The 24609-nt window shown below is 51.6% G+C and overlaps 1 pseudogene; it reads right to left on the bottom strand.

Annotated features, from left to right (window-relative positions):
• Positions 1 to 24609, bottom strand: part of LOC119968001 — an 84081-nt pseudogene that overhangs the window by 2878 nt on the left and 56594 nt on the right.

Here is a 24609-nt window from a genome sequence, read left to right as displayed (position 1 = left end):
TGTCATCCCTTACTATTGCCTGGATGTCATCCTTAAATAACAGAGCTACACCACCTCCCTTACCATCCACTCTGTCCTTCCGAATAGTTTGATACCCACGGATATTTAACTCCCAGTCGTGACCATCCTTTAACCATGTTTCAGTAATGGCCACAAAATCATAGTCATTCACGATGATTTGCGCCATCAACTCATTTACCTTATTCCGAATACCACGAGCATTCAGGTAAAGTACACTATGTTTGCTTTTATACCTCTGTTTTGAATCTTAACACCTCGACCAGTAACCTCTCCTAAGTTATATTTCCACTTAACTTTTCTCCTAATTTTCCTTGCCATTGAACCCATATCTTCATGTAACAACCTGCCGCGTCGCTTGCCATTTATGTTTTTACTTCCCATTTTATTCCTTTAAGTATTACTGGGCCTATTCACTGGGCTCCCCTCAGTCACTGTACCTTGTACTGTCGGCATTTTTGATTTTTGACTATGGCTTCTCTGCCTTACACTTTCCCCCTTACTGCCTTTTGTTTCTGTCCCTGTTTTACTACCTTCCGACATCCTGCAACGGTTCCCATCCCCCTGCCACATTAGTTTAAACCCTCCCCAACAGCTCTAGCAAACACCCCCCCCCCCCACCCCAGGACATTGTTTCCAGTCCTGCCCAGGTGCAGACCGTCCAGTTTGTACTGGTCCCACCTCCCCCAGAACCAGTTCCAATGCCCCAGGAATTTGAATCCCTCCCTCTTGCACCATCTCTCAAGCCACGCATTCATCCTATCTATCCTGACATTCCTACTCGTGACGAGCACGTGGCATTGGTAGCAATCCTGAGATTACTACCTTTGAGGTCCTACTTTTTAGTTTAACTCCTAACTCCCTGAATTCAGCTTGTAAGCCCTCGTCCCATTTTTTACCTATATCGTTGGTGCCTATGTGCACTACGACAGCTGGCTGTTCACCCCCCATCCCCCCCAGAATGTCCTGCAGCCGCTCCGAGACATCCTTGACCCTTGCACCAGGGAGGCAACATACCATCCTGGAGTCTCGATTGCGTCCGCAGAACCGCCTGTCTATTCCCCTTACGATCGAGTTCCCTATCACTATAGCCCTACCATTTTTCTTCCTGCCCTGCTGCGCAGCACACCCAGCTACGGTGCCATGAACCTGGCTGCTGCTGCCTTCTCCCGGTGAGCCATCTCCCTCATCAGTGTCCAAAGCGGTATATCTGTTTTGCAGGGAGATGACCGCAGGAGACACCTGCACTGCCTTCCTACTCTTGTTCTGTCTTTTGGTCACCCATTTTCTATCTTCCTCAGTAACCTTCACCTGCGGTGTGACCAACTCGCTAAACGTGCTATCCACGACGTCCTCAGCATCGCGGATGCTCCAAAGTGAGTCCATCCGCAGCTCCAGAGCCGTCAAGCGGTCTAACAGGAGCTACAACTGGACACACTTCTTGCACGTGAAGGAGCCAGGGACAGTGGACGTGTCCCTGAGCTCCCACATCGCACACGAGGAGCATGACACAGGTCTGGGATCTCCTGCCATGTCTTAAACCTTAGGTAAACTTTTATACAACTACAATTCCAAAAGAAAAAATAAATAAAAAGACAAATGAAAAGAAAAACTACTTACCAGTCACCTACCAAGGATAAAAAGCACCTCCTCCCACCCCAGCTACGAATTCCCACCGAGCTTCAAATTCCCAAACTCACTCCTTTGCTGTGTCTCACTCTGGCTTACTGGGAGAACTCACTGGGAGTGAGTTACAAATTGCTCTTTTAAATTGGCCTGAATTGACTCCCCCCGCCCCCCCCCCACCCCACCTGCTGTTAGATCAAAGTAGCTTAAGGTGACTGATACTTAATTGCCAACCAGTTATGTGGGTGTCTGGGGCAGCTCCTTGTTAACCTTCACTGCACAATTCTAGATTAATTAAAATTCCTGAAATTTAAAAAGGAACAGTCTTACCGATTCAATTCCCACCGAGCTTCAAATTTCCAGACTCAGTCTTTGCTGTCTCACTCTGGCTGGGTCTGCTCTAGCTCACTATTAAAAGCTAAATATTGTATTTTCTGTAAATCTGAAATTAAAACAGAATTTGCTGGAAAAACCCAACACGTCTGACAGTGTCTGAGGAAAGAGAAACAGAGTTACGTTTTCAAGTCCATACAAAGAAGCTTTGAAGAAGTTATGCGGACGCGGAACATTAATTCTGTTTGTCTCTCTGCAGATAGTGCCAGACCTGCCAGGTTTTGTTCAGCACTTTCTGCTCAATATATAATGTTAGATGTCCAGTTATTATAAACACAGTCTCACACAGTTTGGTACTTACTCCAGTTTCTGTATTTTACAATGCTGGTTTCTCAGAGTCGAAGGCAGTATTTTTACTGCGGAATCACCCAGTTTATTCCAGCTCAGGTCCAAGTCTGTCAGTGACAGGTTTGTATTGAGAGCGGAGACGAGATCAACAGCCCAATAATCTCTGAGATTGTTATTGTCCAGCCTGGGTATGAGAGACAAAAATGACAAATCAGGGAAAATTCACGGTGTTTTGAAAAACACCATATTTACAATACAACCGTACAGTCGAGTCATTCAAGAAAGAGGTCAGGAGGTTGGGGGGCGGAGGATGAGGGGCCACTATCCACTCAGGGAGCCTGGGCAGGGGAAGGCTTCGTTGAGGCAAAGCTTGTTTCATCCTTGATTTCAGAAAAAAGTTTGTTTTACCCAGAGGGTGGTGATAGTGTGGAATGCATTGCCTGGGAGGGTGGTAGAGGCAGGTTGCCTCACATCCTTCAAAAGGTACTTGGATGTGAACTTGGCATGTCATAACATTCAAGGCTATGGGCCAAGTGCTGGCAAATGGAATTCGGTAGGCAGGTCAGGTGTTTTCTTGTATCGGTTGTCATGTGAGAGTACCTTTAAGAAATGGGTGTTTAGAAATGGGTGTGTATATAAATATCTGTAGTGAGAGTACCTTCACGAAATGGCTGTTTATTACTGCAGTGATGTCAGAGAGTGGGTGGTGCTGGGTTGCCTGTCAGCTTTTTACTTTTGCTTTAGGCTTTTTGCTGCAGTGATGTCAGAGAGTGGGTGGAGCTGGGCTGCCTGTCAGCTTTTTACTTTCACTTTAGGCTTTTTGCTGCAGGGTGGGTTTGGTTTCATTTTAGTTTTGGAGAAGCTGCAATCACAGCAGGATGTGTGTGAATCTCTTCAAGCTTATGAATGTCCATTTGGTGATTTCAGCGTGGTAACTGTTCTCAGTAGTGAAGTTAAGCCTGATGTCTTTCTGTTAAAAGGTGTTTTTAAGTCTTATGGATGTTAAAAGGAAAGTAAGAATTTGTTGTATTCTTTAGGGGTTGTATTTGAATTAATGGTTGCTAAAATGTTCACTGTATGTTTTAAAAAAGGTTAACTTGAGTTCATAGAATAACATTGTTTTGCTTTAAAAAATACTTTTCCATTTCTGCTGTACCACAACTGCAGCGTGGGCCGTGTGCGCCCCATACCACAATCTATTAAAAGTTGTGGGTCAGGTGAACTCCATGATATACTTTGGGGTTCTCTAAACCCTGGACCATAACACGGTGAAGACCTGAAGGGCCTCGTCTGCGCTGTGTATTTCTGTGTGATTCTGAGAAGTCTGACGACATCTTGAACAGAAAAAATAAAACTAGCATTTTGAGTCTGTTTGAAGTTTCTAAATTTCTTTGACTCGTCTGTGGAAGAGTCAAAGGGACTCAAAACGTTAATTCTTTTTCCCTATCCAGAGATGCTGCCAGACCTGCTGACCTTTACCAGCAATTTCTGCTCAGAATATCTGCTGGATATCCGGTTATTATAAACACCATCTTACATTGCCAGTTACTTACTTCAGTTTCTGTATTTTACAGTCTGGATTGCTCAGAGCTGCAGACAATATTTTAAGTCCTGAATCTCCCAGATTATTGTGACTCAAGTCCAAATCCGTCAGTGACTGGTTTGCCCTGGGAGTGGAGGCGAGATCCTCAGCGTAAGAATGTGTGAGAGCGTTATGATCCAGCCTGGTAATCAGAGAGAAAAATAAAAGGAACCAGAGTAAATTCACTGTTTTCAAGAATTTCACTACATAAATGTTGTGTCCAACATTCAATAAACACAACCTCCAGAAACAGGAGGAAAATACTATTGATTCTGTTAACCTGGAATATAAGTAGAATGCGCACAAAATACTTAGCGGGTCAGGCAGTATCTGTTAAGACAGAAACAGCTGACCTTTCAAATTCAATCAACTTTCATTCGATCTGCAAGAAGCAGCGAGTTCACAGGGAAACTGTTGGGAGGGGGGGGGGTGGGGGGGGGGGGGTGGATGGCTCGTGCAAAAGAGAGAACCAAATGGAAACAGAGGGATGATTAAATGGGGAAGGGCCGATGACCAAGATAAAGCGTAGGATCCTATGTCCTTAACCTGAGTTACTGTGGAAGGGCATGGGATGGTCAGTGGCCCAGGATTAGAGTTTGGCGAGGGGCGGAAGATATTCGCTACAATTTTACCAGAAGCTGTGAAGTCGAAATATCGGGATTTGAAGTGGGTGGCGTGACCGTTGGCAGAATGCACGAGCAGAGGCGGATCATTAAGATCAGCCAGCTAGGTGGGAGGAGTGGTATGGCCAGGGGATAGTGAGGGGCAACTCTCCACTCAGGGAGATAGGGCAGGGGACCTCCTCGTTTAGGAACTGCTTGCATCATCTTTCAAGGGAGGCAGCAGTTCTTGCAAATGCAGCAGCTCGAGGATGAGCAGCGAGTGAATAAAGAGCTGGAATGAGAGAAAGTAGATCAAGGTGAGCTCCCGATTCACTCATACCGCCCTCGAGGACCTGGCTTGAGCAGAAAGGGGGGTCCTATTCCCTCAGGATCCCAGAAAGTTTGAATGGAGATTGCCGAGGAGTTCTGCAGACCTGGGAAACGTGGTTGCAGTGTCACCTATATGTGTTCTGACAAATATGTGGTGAAGGATGAAAGTGACATTGGCTGACGTTTCATCGCCAGCCAGCTACTAACAATGCATTGGCTGCCAGAGGCATGTCAGCCTCGCTGTGGAGGGTCCACTGCTGTGAGTGCGGCAACACTTGCAGGAAGCCTCCATAGGAAGACATGTGGTCATCAACAGAGGCTCATGCGTGTCTGTGACAGTTGAGTAACAATGGAAATTTATGTGCTTGATGAGAGCAAACAACATCAGAGAATTTGTCAAGACGTTAGCAGCATTGACCTTGCCGCCCTTAAGCCAATGAAATGTGATGTGGAGATGCTGGCGTTGGACTGGGGTGGACACAGTAAGAAGTCTTATAACAGGTTACAGTCCAACAGGTTTGTTTTGAATCACCAGCTTTCGGAGCGCAGCTCCTTCCAACAGAAACAAACTTGTTGAACTGTAACCTGGTGTTGTAAGACGTCTTACAATGGAACATGACACACTGCAGCTGAGTCAGAGCGGAGATTTAAAAAGAGCAGAAACTGACAGGGCGGAGATTTAAAAAGAGTGGGATCTGAGGGACAAAAAGAGTGGGATCTGAGGGACAAAAAGAGTGGGATCTGAGGGACAGAGAGGAGATTTAAAAAGAGCGGAGTAGAGAGTCAGAGCGGAGATTTAAAAAGAGCGGGATCTGAGGGTCAGAGAGGAGATTGAAAAAGAGCGGAGCAGAGAGTCAGAGCTGAGATTTAAAAAGAGCGGGATCTGAGGGTCAGAGAGGAGATTTAAAAAGAGCGGAAACTGACAGGGCTGAGATTTAAAAAGAGCGGAGCAGAGAGTCAGGGCGGAGATTTAAAAAGAGTGGGATCTGAGGGACAAAAAGAGTGGGATCTGAGGGACAGAGAGGAGATTTAAAAAGAGCGGAGTAGAGAGTCAGAGCGGAGATTTAAAAAGAGCGGGATCTGAGGGTCAGAGAGGAGATTTAAAAAGAGCGGGATCTGAGGGTCAGAGAGGAGATTTAAAAAGAGCGGAGCAGAGAGTCAGAGCGTAGTTAACAGGGACCCTCTGAGCAGCGGACTGAGTTTGAAAAATAATCCAGGAGGGATGTCAGAAGAAAACGGTAAGTTTGTTGGCTGGTATGTAACTGGTAACTTGCATGACCTATTCAAAGTTATATTCAGATGAAAGATATAAAGAGAAATATTTTACTGATTAGAAAGACTAAAACTAGCTGGAAATGAAAAAAACCCAAATTAAATCATATAAATAAAATAAGGATGGCCGGGGGGGGGGTCCAGACGATGTGTTGCTCCTGCATGATGTGGGATCCCATTGTGGTTCCCAATGACCACATCTGTATTAAGTGTTGGTTGCTTGAGGAACTCCGGCTCAGAGTTGATGAGCTGGATTCTGTGCTTTGGACGCTGAGACACATCGGGGGAGGGGGGGGGGGGGGGGGGGGGGGGGGGGGGGAGGTGGAGAGGTACCTGGACAATATGTTTCAGGAGGCAGTCACACCCCTTGGACTAAATAACTTAAATTCGGCCAGTGGCCAGAGACAGAAGGCTGTGGTTACGCGTGAGACAGGTAGAGGGATCCAGGTGGCTGGGTTGCAGGAGCCTCAGCCCTTGACCTTGTCCAACAGGTGTGCACTTTGGTTGGAAGAATAGAGGCATAGACTATTTTCTAATTGGGAAAAGGCTTCAGTAAATCAGAAGCACAAAATGACTTAGGAGTCCTAGTTCAGGATTCTCTTAAGGTTATCTTTCAGGTTCAGTTGGCAGCTAGAAAGGCAAATGCAATGTTAGCATTCATGTCGAGAGGGCTAGAATAATACAAGAGCAGGAATGTACTGTTGAGGCTGCAAAAGGCTCAACCCATTTGGATTATTGTGAGTAGTTTTGGGTCCCGTATCTAAGGAAGGATGTGCTGGCTTTGGAGAGGGTCCAGAGGAGGTTAATAAGAATGATCCCTGGAATGAAGAACTTGTGAGCTGAAGAGTGCTTGAGGACTCTGGGTTTGTAGTGATGAGCTTAGAAGAATAAGAGGGGATCTCATTGAAACTTACAGAATGCTGAGAGGTCTAGATAGAGTGAACGTGGAGAGGATACTTCCACTAGTCGGAGAAACTAGAACACAAGGGCACAGTCTTAGACAACGGGCTGGATTCTTCCACCCCGCCTTCCTCCAAAGATGTGCAGGTTAGGTGGATTGGCTATGCTAAATTGCCCTTAGTGTCCAAAAAGGTTAAGTGGGGTTACAGGGATAGGGTGGAGTTGTTGGGATAGGGTGGAGGTGTGGGCTTAGGTAGGTTGCTCTTTCCAAGGACTGGTGCAGACTCGATGGGCCGAATGGCCTTCTTCTGCACTGTAAATTCTATGATTCTAAGACGGAGACCATGTACCGGTCCATTGACATCGGGTGGGAAAAGTGTCCAACATCGCCCTAGTGTGCTGACAATTATGCCGCTGGCTAGGGGAAATAGAAAAGTATGGCCAGGAGGGGGGCAGTGAGGTTGGGGTGGAAAGGCATGGATCACTAATGCCTCAGCCTATAAGGCAGCCATGTGACTGTGCACGCCACTGACTGCCCACTGTGAACTTAGCACGGTAGCACTGTGGTTAGCATAAATGCTTCACAGCTCCAGGGTCCCAGGTTCGATTCCTGGCTGGGTCACTGTCTGTGCGGAGTCTGCACGTCCTCCCCATGTGTGCGTGGGTTTCCTCCGGGTGCTCCGGTTTCCTCCCACAGTCCAAAGATGTGCGGGTTAGGTGGATTGGCCATGCTAAATTGCCCTTAGTGTCCTAAAAAATAAGGTTAATTGGGGGGGGGGTTACTGGTATAGGGTGGATACGTTGGCTTGAGTAGGGTGATCATTGCTCAGCACAATATCGAGGGCCGAAGGGCCTGTTCTGTGCTGTACTGTTCTATGTTTCTAGTGTCAAGGGCGTATTGGTCCCCCTCCCCAGGCCACCTCCCTAGGTATCCTCTGGCCCCAGCCGACCCATCAACGGGATGGGCGTGCTCCAGCATAACCAATGCGATCTTGTTGGCTGGGATGAGTGTGTGTGGGGAGTAGACTGCCAATATGCGGTTGCAGCTTGACAGCCTCTCGATTGCCAATCCTGACCCCGGCGAACCTGACACAGCTTTTCATTGGAATCGCTCGTGTTCTACATGGCGCCGGTGCTAGCCCATTAACGTATCTTGAATTGCTCCGGGACCAATGCCAATTTTACCTTCGCAGAAGTCCACCGATTCTGTCCCGGCATCAACACTTAGTCTCTGAAACAGAGCATCAGGCCACAATGGTTTGGCCTTAACTACTTCCTGTAGTAAAGAATTTCCCAGGCCGGCCACTCTCTGGGTGAAGAAATCTCTCCTCATTCCTGACCTAAATGTTCTACGCTGTATCCTGAGACTGTGACCCCTGGGGCGGAATTCTCCGACCCCTCGCCCGGGGCCGGCGTCAATCCCACCCCCGCCGTGGCCCGAATTCTCCGCCACCCGGGAATCGGCGGGGGCGGGAATCGCGCTGGCCGGTCGGCGGGCCCCATCGCGGTGATTCTCCGGCCCGCGATGGGCCGAAGTCCCGCCGCTGACAGGCCTTTCCCGCTGGCAGGAATCAAAGCATGCCTGGTACTGGCAGGATTGGCGGCGCGGGCGGGTGCCGGGGTCCTGGGGGGGGGGGGGGGGGGCGCGGGGTGATCTGGCCCCGGGGGGTGCCCCCCTGGTGGCCTGGCCTGCGATCAGGGCCCACCGACTGGCGGGCGGGCCTGTGCCGTGGGGGCTCTCTTTTTCTTCCGCCCTGCCATGGCCTTCATCATGGCGGGGGCGGAAGCGACCCCCTCCCCTGCGCATGCAGCCACTGACGCACCGGCGCATGCGCGGACTTCCGGCGAAGGTCTTTCGGCCCCGGCTGGCGGGGCGCCAAAGGCCATTCGCGCCGGCCGGTGGAGTGGGAGCCACTCTGGTGCGTTCCTAGTCCCTAAAGGTGCACAATTCCGCACCTTTGGGGAGGCCCGACGCCGGAGTGGTTCACGGCACTCCGTCCCGCCGGGACCCCCCACCCCGCCGGACAGGGGAGAATCCCGGCCCTGGTTCTGGACACACGTACCATCGGGAATATCCTTCCTGCTTCCATCCTGTCTAGTCCTGTTCGAGTTTTATAGGGTTCTTTGAGACCCTCCCCAATTCTTCTGAACTCCAGCAAATACAATCCTAACCGATTTAATGTCTCCTCGTACATCAGTCCTGCCATCCCAGGAATCAGTCTGGTAAACCTTCACTGCACTCCCTCTACAGCAAGAACAGTCTTCCTCAGATAAGGAGACCAAAACTGCACACAATATTCCAGGTGTGGTCCCACCAAGGCCCTGTATAATTGCAGCAGGACATTCCTGCTCCTGTACTACAGACTGCAGAGTAGTCTGAAGGACGCATTGGAATGTGCAATGACCTTGAATCGCTCTTCACTCTTTAACAATCTGAGGGCTGCTGTGATCGGGGAACAGTCTATCCACTTCTGAAACAGGAAAGACCTCGGAACAAACCTGAGAGACTGCACTGTCACATCATTCCCCCTCCCTTCCCACTAGTGTAAAGACCAGCATGTTTGTGAGTAGTCGCACGCTATTAACCAAGGGATCACAATCTGGGAAACATAGCACAGAAACACCCTAACAGCCAACATGGGCAGTGATAGCTGAAACTACTCACACTGTGAGGAATGTGAATGGGCAGGACGATGCCAAAGTTCAGGCTGTTCGGGAGGCAGCTCCAGGACTGTGACCGAGTGACAGTGAAGGAACAGCGATATATTTTCATGACTGGATGGATGATGAGTGACTCAGAAGGTAATGTGCAGCTGGAGCTGCTCTCATGTGTCAGCTGCCTTTGTACTCTTACATGGTAATGGTCATGGGTTTTGAAGGTGCTGCTTTGAAGGTGTTTTTATGAAGATTGATCATAATTAATTAACTCTGGAAATGAAAACTAATGAAATTTAATTTCAACTTCACCATTTGTGGTGGGTGGATCTGAACCCATCTGAGCATTAGCCTGAGCCTCAGGATTACTAGTCCTGTGACATTACTACTGTGACACTACTACTGTGACACCGTCTCCCCTCCATCCAGCATCAAATTCTTAATCCCAAACGGGAGCTGAAAAGGTCTTGGAAGTTAGTACGTACACATTGTGGCAGCTTCCTGGGAGCCAGGCACAGACATGAAGGATCTATTTACAGTGGTCACAGGCCCAGTTGTACATTGAACGACTGAAAGTCTTTCCTTTTGATGAAGTATCCTACTTGCCTTACTGAGATACCTGTAGTGCACACCGAGAGCACTCTCCTCAATAATCCTTGTTTCTTCCTCAAAACATTAAATTATGTTTGTTCGACACATTCTATGATATTACAACCTTCACTTCACAAAATCCCTGACTCATCCCCACCTTTCCAAGTTACATCATATCTTATCTTAGAATGGATTCTAATTATTTTCAAACCACCAAAGTCAGACTGCCCGACATAATTATTTGGTCATGCAGTTTTTAAAAACATGCACATCTATATGCCCTCATTTATATTCATGTTACTTCTTCAAAACAAAATCAGAAAACCATGTTGACTGTCTGATTGTATGATCATTTTCTCAAGTCCTGCTGTCAACATTTTTTTATTCGTTAATGGGAATGGGAGTCGCAGTCTGTGCCAACATCCCTAATTTTTGTTGAGGAGGAAGTTAAGAATCACATTGCTGTGGGTCTGGGGCCACATGTAGGCCAGACCAGGTGAGGACCAGGATAGTTTTTACCACAAGCGACAATGGTTTCATGGTCATCATTAGACTAGGAGACTGATGCGGAGATGTGTTGTGGAGTTGACGGAGGAGGTGGTTTATAGAATGGATGCAGGAAAGTCTCTGGTGATCCCAAAATATGGTGTATGCATGTCCATCACTTGTCATATAGAGTAGTCTGAGGATGTGCCTGATTGCCTCTAATCCCTCCCTCTCACAAATCAAAGAATTGGGAAACAGCCAACCACCTTGGAGAAGCTGAGAATGAGTGGAGTGGGAGGGAAGAAGTTGGGCGGGGAAGCGATGGGATTCTTCCGGGGTTGCAGGATTACATTATTCCCACCGCCCATGCTAATCAATACATACCCTTCAACTGACATCGCATAGACTGAGGGCTAGTTAGAAAAATAACAGGGGGCTGGATTCTCCGATAATCGGCGCGATGGTCGGGACCCGGCGCCAAAAACGGCGCAGATGACTCCGGTGTTGGGCCCCCCAAACGTCGGGAATTCTCCAGGCCCAAATGGGCTAGCAGCGATGTGACGCCATTCGCGATGGCGTCACCCGCTGCAGCAGCGGTGCGTCACTTGACGCCGGACGGCGTAATCAATGCCCGGCGTCACAACACAAAAGACGGCCTTCCCCCCCCCCCTACGGAAGATCACCAAACATGGCCGTCCGCCGCGCAGCCCCAAGGTTCCAGGAGCACGACATTGAGGCGCTCTTGGACGCTGTTCAGGAGAGGAGGGACGCCCTGTACCCCGGACACGGCCGCAGGGTCACCCCATGCCTCAGCCGGCGCCTGTGGAGGGAGGTGGCAGAGGCCGTCAGCGCTGTGGCTGTGACACTGAGGACAGGCAGCCAGTGCCACAAGAAGGTCAACAACCTCGTCAGGGCAGCCAGGATGAGCCCCCCCCCCCGAGCCCTAACCCTACCCTTGACCCTGACCTTCACCTTTCCCTTGACCCTGACCCCACCCTTACCCTACCCCTGACCTTGAGCTTGACTCTATCCTTACCCTACCCTTACCCTAACCCTACCCTTGACCATACCCTAACCCTAAACCCTTAGAATTTTTTGCGGAGGCAAATCATTAACCACTTGGACTTAGAATTTTTTTCGGAGGCAAATCATTAACAACTTTCCTCCTGGAGGGAAATCATTAACCAATGACGTAAAACCCTATGCGGAAAAGAATGTTGAACGTGCGCCAGTAAAAGTGGCAGATGCTTCGGTGCTGTGTCCCTTATTGGGTGCAGAAACAAGGGAAACCTCCCATCTGTCCATAACCCTGAACCCTACCCTCACCCTTACCCTAATCCTGTACGGTCTGCAGCCCTAAACCCAAAACCCTAACCTTAACAAATGCCGACCTCTGCCAATATACGTGCAACTGCTGTCGTGCAGTCTTATACCTGTCTAACACTGTTGCCCTTTACCCCTGCCACCCACCCGCCCGCCCCCATAGCTGATGAGAGAACGCTCTCCGACCATGAGGAAAGAGCCCTGGAACTGGCAGGCGGACCTGAGGACCGGGAGGTTGCCGATGCAGAGGTCGGGGCCCGCCAGCAGGTCAACTACCCACGGCCCTTCCTCTCCCCCATATCCCCCTCCCCATATCCCCTCTTCCCCCATATCCCCTCTCCTCATTTCCCCCCTCCCCCATATCCCTTCTCCCCATATTCCCCCTCCCCCACATCCCCCTCCCCATATCCCCTCTCCCCATTTCCCCCTCCCCCATATCCCTCCTCCCCATAGCGCCTCTACCCATTTCCCCCTCCCCCATATCCCCCTCCCCTCTACCCATTTCCCCCTCCCCATATTCCCCCCTCCCCCATATCCCCCCTCCCCCATATCCCCCTCCCCATATCCCCCCTCCCCCCATATCCCCTCCCCATATCCCCCCTCCCCATATCCCCCCTCCCCATATCCCCCCTCCCCCATATCCCCCTCCTCCATATCCCCTCTCCCCATATCCCCCCTCCCCATATCTCCCCTTCTCCCCATATCCCCCCTCTCCCCCATATCCCCCCTCTCCCCATATCCCCCCTCCCCCATATCCCCTCTCCCCCATATCCCCCAATCTCCCGTACCAGCCTCCCCGGACAGGCGCCGGAATGCGGCGACTAGGGGCTTTTCACAGTAACTTCATTTGAAGCCTACTCGTGACAATGAGCGATTTTCATTTCATTTCATTTTCATCACCGCCCGCGTGTCTAACCATGGTGCTGTATTGTGTATTGCAGGACCAAACGTCGAGGCAGCCGTCCCCGCAGATTCCGACTGCCCGCAGGATGCCCCAGGGCAGCCACGAGAGAGGGAGAGACCCGAACACCCTGGCGTGCGACGCCCGCAGGCCCCCCCCTCCCCCCCCCCCCCCCGGCGACCACGAGAGAGGGAGAGACCCGGTCCCTCTGGCGTACGACGCCCGCAGGCCCCCTCACACCCCCCCCCTCCCTCCCCCACCCCCCCCCCCCCCCCCTCCCCCACCCCCCCCCCCCCCCCAGGGCGGTCACGAGAGAGGGAGAGACCTGGAGCACCACGGAGATGACGCCCGCGTCTCCTGCGGGTGCGGCGACGCAGGCGTGTGACACCCAGCGACGAGGGGAGCAGCCTTAGGCCCCCGTTGCAGCCGAGCCAGGACATCCCTACCCAGGATAGCCCTACCCAGGATAGCCCTACCCAAGACAGCCCTACCCAGGACAGCCCTACCCAGGACACTCCTACCCAGGAAGACAGGACAGTGACACACAGCAGACGGGTAGAGACGAGGCGCCACCCCAGGGGACCATGGACTCGGAGTCTGACGATGCGCACGACACAACGCCACTGCTTTCTCCAAAACCCTCAACCATCGCAGACACACTCATCTCGGTTGGGCACTTTAGTGATGAGGCTTCTGGTACACTCACTGGTGCGCACAACACTGCCATACCGGTACAGCAGCTGAGGGGCCGGGAGGTCAGAGGGCATCCTGGCGCAAGCGAACATCTGCCGCCCAGACGGGTCCCGGGTTCCTGGAGTTACCACACCCACCCATAGACCCGATGCAGCCACCAAACCTGGGACGAAGGAAGAAGATGATGGCTGGCCTGCGGCAGCTGCAGACGCGGGTGGAGGAGCTGAGAGTGGTGCCGGTCATGCGTGCCACCCAGGCCGAAACCGAAACCGCACAGGTGGCGTCCGCGGTGGAGATAATGGGTGCGACGGTGTCAGACGTGGGGAGCAGGACACGAGGCCTGGGGCTTTCCATGCAGGCGCCGTCCGTGGCCCAGGACCTGGCTTCCCTTGCACAGGAAGCCAGAGCCAGCGGCAGATGGGAGAGGCGCTCAATGCCGTGGCCCAGTCTCAGCAGGCCATGGCCCAGTCCCAGCAGGCCATGGCCCAGTCTCTGCAGGCCATGGCCCAGTCTCAGCAGGCCATGGCCCAGTCTCAGCAGGCCATAGCCCAGTCTCAGCAGGCCATGGCCCAGTCTCAGCAGGCAATGGCGCAGTCTCAGCAGGCCATGGCGCAGTCTCAGCAGGCCATGGCGAAGTCCCAGCAGGCAGTGGCCCAGTCTCTGCAGGCCATGGCCCAGTCTCAGCAGGCCATGGCCCAGTCTCAGCAGGCCAAGGCGCAGTCTCAGCAGGCCATGGCCCAGTCTCAGCAGGCCATGGCCCAGTCTCAGCAGGCCATGGCCCAGTCTCAGCAGGCCATGGCCCAGTCTCAGCAGGCCATGGCCCAGTCTCAGCAGGCCATGGCCCTGTCTCAGCAGGCCATGACCCAGTCTCAGCAGGCCATGGCCCAGTCTCTGCAGGCCATGGCCCTGTCTCAGCAGGCCATGACCCAGTCTCAGCAGGCCATGGCCCAGTCTCAGCAGGCCAAGGCGCAGTCTCAGCAGGCCATAGCCCAGTCTCAGCAGGCCATAGCCCAGTCTCAGCAGGCCATGGCCCAGTCCCAGCAGGCTATGGCCCAGTCCCAACAGGCCATGGCCCAGTCTCAGCAGGCCATGGCCCAGTCTCAGCAGGCCATGGCCCAGTCTCAGCAGGCCATGGCCCAGTCTCAGCAGGCCATGGCCCAGTCCCAGCAGGCCATGGCCCAGTCCCAGCAGGCCATGGCCCAGTCTCAGCAGGCCAAGGCGCAGTCTCAGCAGGCCATGGGCCAGTCTCAGCAGGCCATGGGCCAGTCTCAGCAGGCCATGGGGCAGTCCCAGCAGGCCATGGCCATGTCTCAGCAGGCCATGGCCCAGTCTCAGCAGGCCAAGGCGCAGTCTCAGCAGGCCATGGCCCAGTCCCAGCAGGCCATGGCCCAGTCTCAGCAGGCCAAGGCGCAATCTCAGCAGGCCATGGGGCAGTCTCAGCAGGCCATGGGGCAGTCTCAGCAGGCCATGGGGCAGTCCCAGCAGGCCATGGCCCAGTCACAGCAGGCCATGGGGCAGTCTCTGCAGGCCATGGCTGAGGGCATCGGTGCCATTGCCCAGGTGCTGGCCGGCGTCGCCCAGACACAGACAGGGATGGTCAACTCCCTCTGCTCCATGGCCTGCAGATCCTTGTCGATACCAGCACGGGCCTCCAGGACTGGCAGCGCCAAGTGTCGGGGGGGGGGCGTCAGATGGCCAGTCCGTTCGCACCCCCGACCCATGTCGAGGCCCGGGGGCCATATGGCACCCCAAGGGAGGAGGTGGTGCTGGAGCCCGTCCCGGGTCCCCCTGTAGGGGAGGCCCCGGAGCACCGCGACACCTAGGACTCTCCTCCTGCTTCCGTCCCAGGTACATCTGGTGGGCAGCGAGCAGGACAGGCTGGCAGCTCGCCATCCCAGTCGCCCGAGCCGCAGCCTGGCCCATCCAGGTCGGGCCGCCCCAGGAAACGTCCGCCAAAGGGATCCCGAGTCACAGGGCAGGAATCACAGGAGTCCACCTCCAGTTTTGCTGTACCGTCTGGGGAACCACCTAGACGTAGTCAAATGGCCCGTAAGGCCAAACAATTAGGCACTGAGTAGGCACATGTCCAGCCTGTCTGCCCTGACCATTGCCCCCATCTCCCTCATCTGGGGAGGTCTGCGCCTCTTCCTCCCTCTCCTCCACTCCCTCCTCCTCCGGCTGCGGCACATCGCCCCTATGCTGGCCGATGGTGTGCAGGACACAGCAGACCACAATGATGTGGGCGACCCTATCTGGCGGGTACTGGAGGGCCCCCCAGAGATGTCCAGACACCTGAATCGCGACTTCAGGACCCCAAAGCACCTCTCAATTAGACCTCTTGTTGCTGCATGGGCAGCGTTGTAGCGATTCTCCGTATCACTCTGTGGCCTCCGTATAGGCATCATCAGCCACGACCACAACAGGTAATCCCTGTCGCCCAGCAACCAGCCCCTCAGCCGGGGGTGGCGTCCTTCAAACATGCCAGGGATGTACGACCGCGACAACATGTATAGCCGTGAACACTGCCCGGGTACCGGGCGCAGACGTGCAGGATCATCATGCGGTGGTCGCAGACCACCTGGACGTTCATGGAATACGTGCCCTTCCTATTGGTGAACATAGCCCTGTTGTCTGCAGGTGGCCGCACGGCGACGTGCATCCCATCGATTGCCCCCTGGACCATGGGAAAACAGGCCACGGCAGCGAAGCCCACTGCCCGGGCATCCTGGCTTGCCCGGTCCACAGGGAACTGGATGTAGCGGACCGCAATTTCATAAAGGGCGTCTGTCACTGCCCGGATGCACCGGTGCACCGATGTGTGCGAGATGCCGGACAGGTCCCCACTCGGCACCTGGAATGACCCTGTGGCATAAAAGGTCAGGGCCACAGTAACCTTGACGGACACAGGAGAGGGTGTCCTCCCCCAGTGCCACGTGGTGCCAGGTGTGCCAGCAGGCGACAGATGTGTGCCATGGTATGACGGCTTCATCCGGAGTCTCCTGCATTCTCGGTCCATGAGGTCCTGGTGCGATGAACGGAGCCGGTACACACGGGGCCTCCTCGAGTGTCTCCGTTGCTGTGGCGCCACGATGTCCTCCACCCTCTCCTCGTGCTCCTCCTCTTCGTGCTCCCCCTCCTCCTCCTCGTCCTGTCGGGTGGGTGGCCCTCCAGCCTGGGCACCTGCTGCCTGCCCCTCTGCGGCAGCCTGCGCCGCATCTCTGACACGCTCCTCCTCCTCCAGGTCAACATGTACAATAGCGGCTGCCGCCACGGTGGCCAACATCGCTGGCTGATCAGAAAACCTGACCAGGGGGGGGGGGGGAAGACAACATGGCATCATTGCCTGTACCCCCCCCCCCCCCGGCACTCGCATTCTTACGGCTCTTGCTCTCCGCCCCGGCACTCGCACGGCTCTCGCCACCCCCCCCCCCCGATCCTCCCCGCGCCCCCACTCCCCCCACCCACAGACTGTGGCCACACCGTCTCTTCTTCTGTGGCCACCCCCCACGCCGGTGACCTACCTCCATGATGAACGGCGTCAACCATCAGCACTGGTTGACGCCGTTAAATACCTGTTCTGATTTACGCCGAAGTGACCCGTGGTCACGGCCCATCTTCGGCCCATCTGGCCGGGAGAATACGGGCAGCACCAGGACCCATAGCCTCCCGCCGGCCCCCCCCATTCTCCAAGACGGGCGGCGGGATTGGCGCCACGCCGACTTTTTTCCGGGCGGAAAATTCGGGACACGGCGGGGGCGGGATTGACGCCGGCCCCGGGTGATTCTCCAACCCGGCGGGGGGTCGGAAAATCCCGCCCAGGATACAGAACTAAAGCAGTTTTCCTTTGAATTGATGACATTATCATCGGCAGTGATAATAATGAACAATGTTTTATTTATTAAAGCAGGACTCAAAATATATTAAAAGCAAAGTACAACATATGCATGATATCTGAATTAAAAACAGAATTTGCTGGAAAGACTCAGCAAGCCTGTCAGCATCTGAGGAGCGAGAAATAGAGTTAACTTTTCTCGCCCAGAGGAAAAAGAAGTCTGAATAAGTTATATGGACTTGAAACGTGAGTTATCTATCTCTCTCCACAGATGCTGGCAGGCATGCTGAATTTTTCCAGCCATTTATGCTCAAAGTATATTGGCAGATATCCACTTATTATAAACGTAATCTCACACATTCTGGTACTTACTTCAATTTCTTTATTTTACAGTCGGGGTTCATCGGAGCCACAGATAGTAGTTTGAATCCTAAATCACCGAGATTTTTAGAACTCTGGCCTATATCCGTCACTGACTGGTTTGTGCTGCCAGTTAAGTTGAGCTCCTCAGCACCAGAACCTGTGAGAGCGTTACGACACAGACTGGGGATCAGGGAGAGAGAAATACGGCAGGAATCCGGATTAATTCAGTGCTTTTAAGAACACCATTAATTGCAAATAACATACGTAAAGTGTGAGACATTCAAGAAACAACCTTAACGAGTATACAAGGAAAGTATTGATGCTGTAAATCGGGAATATATATAGACTGAGCAAAAGTACTCGGCATGTCTGGCAGCATCTGTGAAGACACAAACTGGTAATATTTTAAGTTCGATGACCTTTCATTACAACGGTGACAAAGCAGCAAATTAAGAGGATTTAAGACACAGGGCAACTAATGGTAGTGGTGGTGATGGTGTTTGTTGGGGGGAGGGGGGGTTGTTGAAAAGAAAAAAAGAAAGACCTAATTGGCAATGGAGGAGAGATTAAATGACAAATGGATGATGGTCAAGACAAAAACACAGGATCCCATTTCCTTACTCTGGGAATTGTAGAGAAATAACAGCTGTCAGTGTAACTGCAGTTTTTCAAATTAATAATAATATAATTGACACTAATAATAGTGGACAGTGTTTCTTTGTTATATAACATCACACATCATATATTCTTTGACTTCCAGTTGTTACAGACTTAAAATCTCACAGTCTAGTACTTACTTTAGTTTCTGTATTTTACAGTCAGGATTCCTCAGCACCGCAGACAGTAGTTTCACTCCTGAATCTCCCAGTTTATTATCACCCAGGTCCAGCTCCGTCAGTGACCGGTTTGTACTGAGAGCGGAGGCGAGATCCTCAGCACAGCAAGGTGTGAGAGCATTCTGATAGAGACTGGGGATCAGGGAGAGAAATAATCAACAGGAATCAGAGTGCATTGCAGTGTTTTGAAGATCAGCATTAATGACAGTAGAACTGTACAAGCAAGTCATTAAAGAAATAACCTCCATGTGATAGAAGGAAAATTCGATTGATGGTGTAAATCTGTAATATAAGTGCTATGAACACAAAATGCTCAACAGGTCAGGCAGTATCTCTGCAGACAGAAACAGCAACCTTTCGGTTTCGATGAACATTCATTGGCATCAGGAAGAAATGATGAATCAACAGATTTTGAGGCACGGCAAATAGGTGTGGGAAGGATGGGCTGTGGAAATGAAAGAACTGAATGTAAATGGAAGAGTGATTAAGTGAGAAAGGGGTGCCGATCAAGACAAAAGCACAGAATCCCCATGTCCTTACGCTGAGTCACTGTGGATGGGCATAGGATGGTCAGTGGCTCTGGAATGGAGTTTCTTCTCTGGCTGATGAAAGCGGCTTTGATTTTACCAGAAGCCGTGAAGTCCCAACATCGGATTTGAAGCAGGTGCTGTGACTGTGTGGAGAGAATGTCCGTACAGAGCTGGATAATTAAGGTAGACCGGCAATGTGCAGCTCTGAGGGGCGGGGGTATTATGAGAGGTGACTATACAGACCTGGAGCTTGGGCAGGGGAAGTCCTTGTTCAGGCATCATTCTTAAAGGGAGGCAGCAGTACTTGCAAGTGCAGCAGATCTGGAGGGACTGGAGAATGATTAAAGGCCTGAAATGACAGAAGGATGATCAAGCGTAGCCCCTTGATTCACCAATGCCTCCCTGGAGGTGCACCTATTCCCTGAGGACAGGAGGCGAGCAGCATGTTAGTCCCAGAAAGTCTGGATGAAGATTGCCGAGGAGGTGATCATGTCTTGGGCACATGGTTGCAGTGTTGCCAAAAGATACATGTCCTCATGTGTTTTAGTATATATGTGACGATGGATTAAAGTTAAAGTGGTACGAAGTTCATCTCAACCCAGAAAATTACAATGACCAGACTGCAGCATTGACTGTCAGAGCTATTGCAATCTCTCTGTGGAGGGTCTCGCTCAGACAGAGTTGGCTGCTGCACTGCTGCAAGCTTTTGAATGGAGGGGTGACATTCCTGTGGAGACATGATGGACATTCATGTTGTCAACAACATAGGCTAATTTGTGTCTTTGATTGGTGAGCAACAATGAAATGAATGCCCTTGTAGAAGAAAGCAAACAACATCAGGGAATGGGTCGAGAGTGTAACAGCATTGACCTATCCATCCTTATGCCAATGCAACACGAAGCACTGCAGCTGAGAGACCTTCAAACACAACGGACAATCCCTGAAAGGGAGATGTCTCTGAAAATGAGAGAGTGAGTAGCATAGTGGACGGACACAGTAGAGTCTCTGGTGAACAAAATGCATAGGGCTCCTGTGTCCATCACCGGGCTGTTCGGAAGGATTGATTGGAATATACATTGCCCGATAATCACTCCTCCCTCTCTCGAGCGCCAAAGGCTGTTGCGACTGTAGGATAGCTGCCCACAGCTGAGGAGAAGAAAAAGCCCCAAATATTCCAAAGAGGTGAATAGGCCTGGGGTTCAGTGAGGCAAAAGGATTAAAGTCCTGAACAGGTGAGTGCAGCAGTGTTATCTAATAGCCTTATAAGTTACAATGGAAGGATAGGATATCAGGATGAGCCAAGACATTGGCAATGACCAGATCATGATATCCGAATGAGCCTTTTGTGCATGAGGCTAGGTTCGTAAACACTAATGGTCACTTGGACAGTGGGTGGCCAAATGATGGACACTGGAGGGCTTGTAGTGAACACAAAACTGAGTGTTCGTATGTCCATCACTGGTCACATAGAGTAGTCTGACGGATGCATAGGAATGTGCAATGCCCTTGAATCGCACTTCCCTCTTTTGCAAACGGAGGGATGTGTGACCAAGGGACAGCCATCTACCTCTGTAGCAGGAAGGACCTCAGAACTAACCTCAGGGATAGCACTGTTGTGAACTTCTGGTGAGGGTCAAGGAGTGAGTGGTCGCACATAAGGTGGCTCTTGACTGAGGTCGGATTCTTTGGATCTTTCTGCCCATATTGCGAGAAAGTTGTAGTTGGAAAAAGAGCATGGTATTCTCCTTCGGTGGGTAATGTCAGAGGAATAGCAGCTGAGGAGTATGTCAAATATAGGGCACTCTCCAGTCAGGGAGGATGGACGTGGCGCAACTGGGGCAAAGATGGTGGAGGGTCATTCTTTTTAAATTTGGTCATGGGATGTGGCGTTGCTGGCTGGGCCAGCATTTATTGCCTATCCCTGGGGGTAATTAAGAGTCAACCACATTGTTGTGGATCTGGAGTCATGTAGGTCAGACCAGGTAAGGATGACAGATTTCCTTCCCAAAAGGACATTAGTGAACCTGATGGGTTTTTACAACAATTGACAATATTTTCATGGTTATCTTTAGACTTTTAATTCCAGATTATTTTATTGAATCCAAATTGCACCACCTGCCTTGGCGAACCCCAGTCCCAGAGCATGACTCTTGGCCTCGGCATTACTAGTACAGTGTCAATGCCACTGCCTCCCTATGGAATGTTAGGGGTCTGAATGGACTGATTAAGAGATCCCTTTTGCTCATTTAAGGAGCTTGAAGGCAGCTGTGATTTTTATGCAGGAGATGCACATGAAGATGAAAGGTTATATGAGGTTGAGGAAAGGTTGGGTGGGGCAAGTGTTTCATTCAGGGTTGGATATGAAGGCGAAGGGGACGGCGGTGATGATTTATAATAGGGTGGCTTCCTCGGCGACTAGTACAGTGGGGGACTCAGGAGGTAGATATGTCATGGTGAGTGGGAGATTAGGTGGGTGCCCGTGGTGCTGGTAAATGTCTCTGCTTCCAAGAGACAATGTGATTTCATAAAGTGGATATTGGCAAATCACGAAGACCTAGACTCGCATCAGTTGATTATGGGGGCGGGGGAGGGGGGCGGTACATTTTCAACATGGTTCTTGATCCTAGGTTGGATTGGTCGTGCCCCAAGTTCATAAAGCTGTTGCCGATGGCAAGGCAATTGTGTTAGGGCGACTGAGGGTGAAGGAACATTCGTTTTTCTCGCATGTGCATCAGGTGTATTCCCGAATGGATTTCTTTGTTAGGGGCAAGACGTTGTTGCCGGGGGTGGTTGGGGAAGAGTATTCGGTGATTTTGGTGCTGGATCATGCATGGTAGATTTCCTGCATTTGTTTGTAGAAAAGGATGTTCTCACCACTGGAGGTTGAATATGGGATTGTTGGCTGATAAAGGGGAGTCTGAAAGGTTAGGGGTGGCTATAAGCACCTATGTAGAGCTTAATGTAAGTGAGGAGGTGTCTGCCTCGGTGCTGTGGGAGGCACTGAAGGTGGTAAGTGGGGGGAGCTTATTTTGATCAAGACGCATAGAGATACAGTGGATGGATTGGCAGAGGTTGGCGGAGGCCATTTTAGCAGTGGATCAAAGGTAATTGGTGGCCTGGAAGGGGCACCAGTGATCCTTCTAAACATGTAGGCTCTCACCTGGGACGATGAGGAATTCATGAAGAAAACAATGGCAGAAATCCCCGACAGAGACACACACTGACACACTGGGGGGGGGAGACTTTAACTGCGTACAGGATCCACGGACAGAGAGATCAAACCCCAAGTCGGGGTAAAGATCAAACATTGCAAAGGAATTCAATGTTTTCATGGAATAGATGGGGGCAGTAGACACATGAGGTTCAAACACCCAGGGGAGATGGAGTTCTCCTTATTCTTGCAAGTACACAGGGTTTATACCAGGATCGACTTTTTTGAATGGGGGAATGCGGGCTTCCAAAGGTAATAGGAGCGGAGTACTCCACAATTAAAATCTCTGACCATGTACCATAATACGTGGATGCGAGGTTGAAGATGGGCCGGGCAGCAGCCCCCGCCCCCCCTCCCACTTGTCCCCCCACCATGGAGGCTGGACGTGACCCTCCTGCCTGATAAGGTATTCCATGAATGGATATCACATATCACAGGCCATAGACCTGTATGTAACCAGAAGCCAGAATGGGGAGGTCTCACCATCCACATTCTTGGAGGCATTGAAGCCGATGAGAAGATGGGGAAATTATTCTGTACAAACGAGCCTCAATATCGCTGATACCCAAAAAGGACAAAGACCCGACTGAGTGCAGGTCCTACAGGCCCATTGTACTACTTAATGTAGACGCAAAGATCCTGGCGAAGGCCTAGACGAGGTAGCTGAAGAGCTGTATGCCTGAGGTAGTTGCGAGGGACCAGACGGGCTTTGTCAAAAAATGCAGCTAGTGTCGAACATCAGGCGCCTGTGGAACATGATGGTGACCCCATCCGGGGAGAGAACACCAGAGGTGATCATCTGCCTGGATGCTGAAAAGGCCTTCGACAGAGTCGAATGGAAGCACCTCATAGAGGTACTGGAATAGTTTGGTTCGGACCAGGGTTCACCTCCTGGGTGAAACTACTGTACAGCGCCCATGTCGAGCATTTGGACAAACACCACCAGCTCTCAATACTTTTGGCTAAACTGAGGTGCAAGACAGGGATGCCCTCTCCCAGCTGCTGTTTGCTCTGGCAATCAAACCACTAATGATCGCCCTCAGAATAGCAAAGGAGTAGAGAGGTATCCAAAGGAGGGTATGCAAAGTAGACAGCATAGAAATTCACTCTATGCTCCTTTACATCTCGAATCCCCGGACGAGAATGGAAATGATAATGAAACTCCTAAAGGAGTTTGGAGCCTTCTCGGTTTACAAGTTTAAGCTGAGCAAGAGTGATATCTTCCCTGTGAACCCGTAGGGGAGGGACAGAGCTGGGGGACTGCCGATCAAGCAAGCCCGGACCAAATTCTGCTACCTAGAGATCCAAATAGCCCATGACTGGGCACGGATCAACAAATAAAACCCGACGAGTCTGGTGGAGGAAGTCAAGAAGAACATGCGTTGTGGGATCCACTCCCACTCTCCCTCGCAGGGCGAATACAGACGATCAAAATTAATGTACTGCCCAGGTTCCTCTTCCTGTTTAGATCCCTCCCGATCTACACCCTCAAGGCCTTTTCAATACAGTCGACAACCTAATCATGGTGTTTGTGTGTGGGAGGAGGGGGGAGCCCGAGGGTCCAAAAGAAGGTCCTGCAAAACAAAGGAAATGGAGACCTGACCCTCTCGAACCTGCAGTTCTACCACTGGGCAGCCACAGCAGAAAGAGTATGGGGAGGGGTGAAGGAACCAGAGCAGAGTGGGTGATGATGGAGTTGAGTTCCTGCACAGGGACATCCCTCCGAACCCTCGCCACAGGCGCTCTCCCATCCCCGGCCCCGGCCAACTACCCAAGCAGCCCAGTGGTAGTAGCCACACTCTGGACTTTGTACAAAATGGGGCAGCATTTCGGCCGAACCAAAATGTCCATCGTGGCCCGCATCAGGTTCACTCCCGCAATAATGGACATCATCTTCAAAAGGTGAAGACAGGACAGGGGTACACTGACGGTTCAGGACATGTACAAGGACAAAAGAGTATCGACCCTGGGGGAACTCACGGAGAGGTCCCAGTTACTTAGAGGAAATGACCTGAGATACATTCAGCTCAATAACTTCCTTTGCAAGGAAACAATGATGTACCCCAGATACCAGGACACTCGTTAGTGGAAGAACTGCTGAACATGGGCACCCGAGGGAAACTGTGCAGACTTGTATGGGCGACTACTGGAGAAAGTAGACTCCCCCTGGATGAGAC

This window comes from Scyliorhinus canicula, chromosome 6 (genome assembly GCF_902713615.1).
Source record: "Scyliorhinus canicula chromosome 6, sScyCan1.1, whole genome shotgun sequence".
Lineage (NCBI taxonomy): Eukaryota > Metazoa > Chordata > Chondrichthyes > Carcharhiniformes > Scyliorhinidae > Scyliorhinus > Scyliorhinus canicula.
This window is presented reverse-complemented; position numbering and strand designations above follow the sequence as displayed.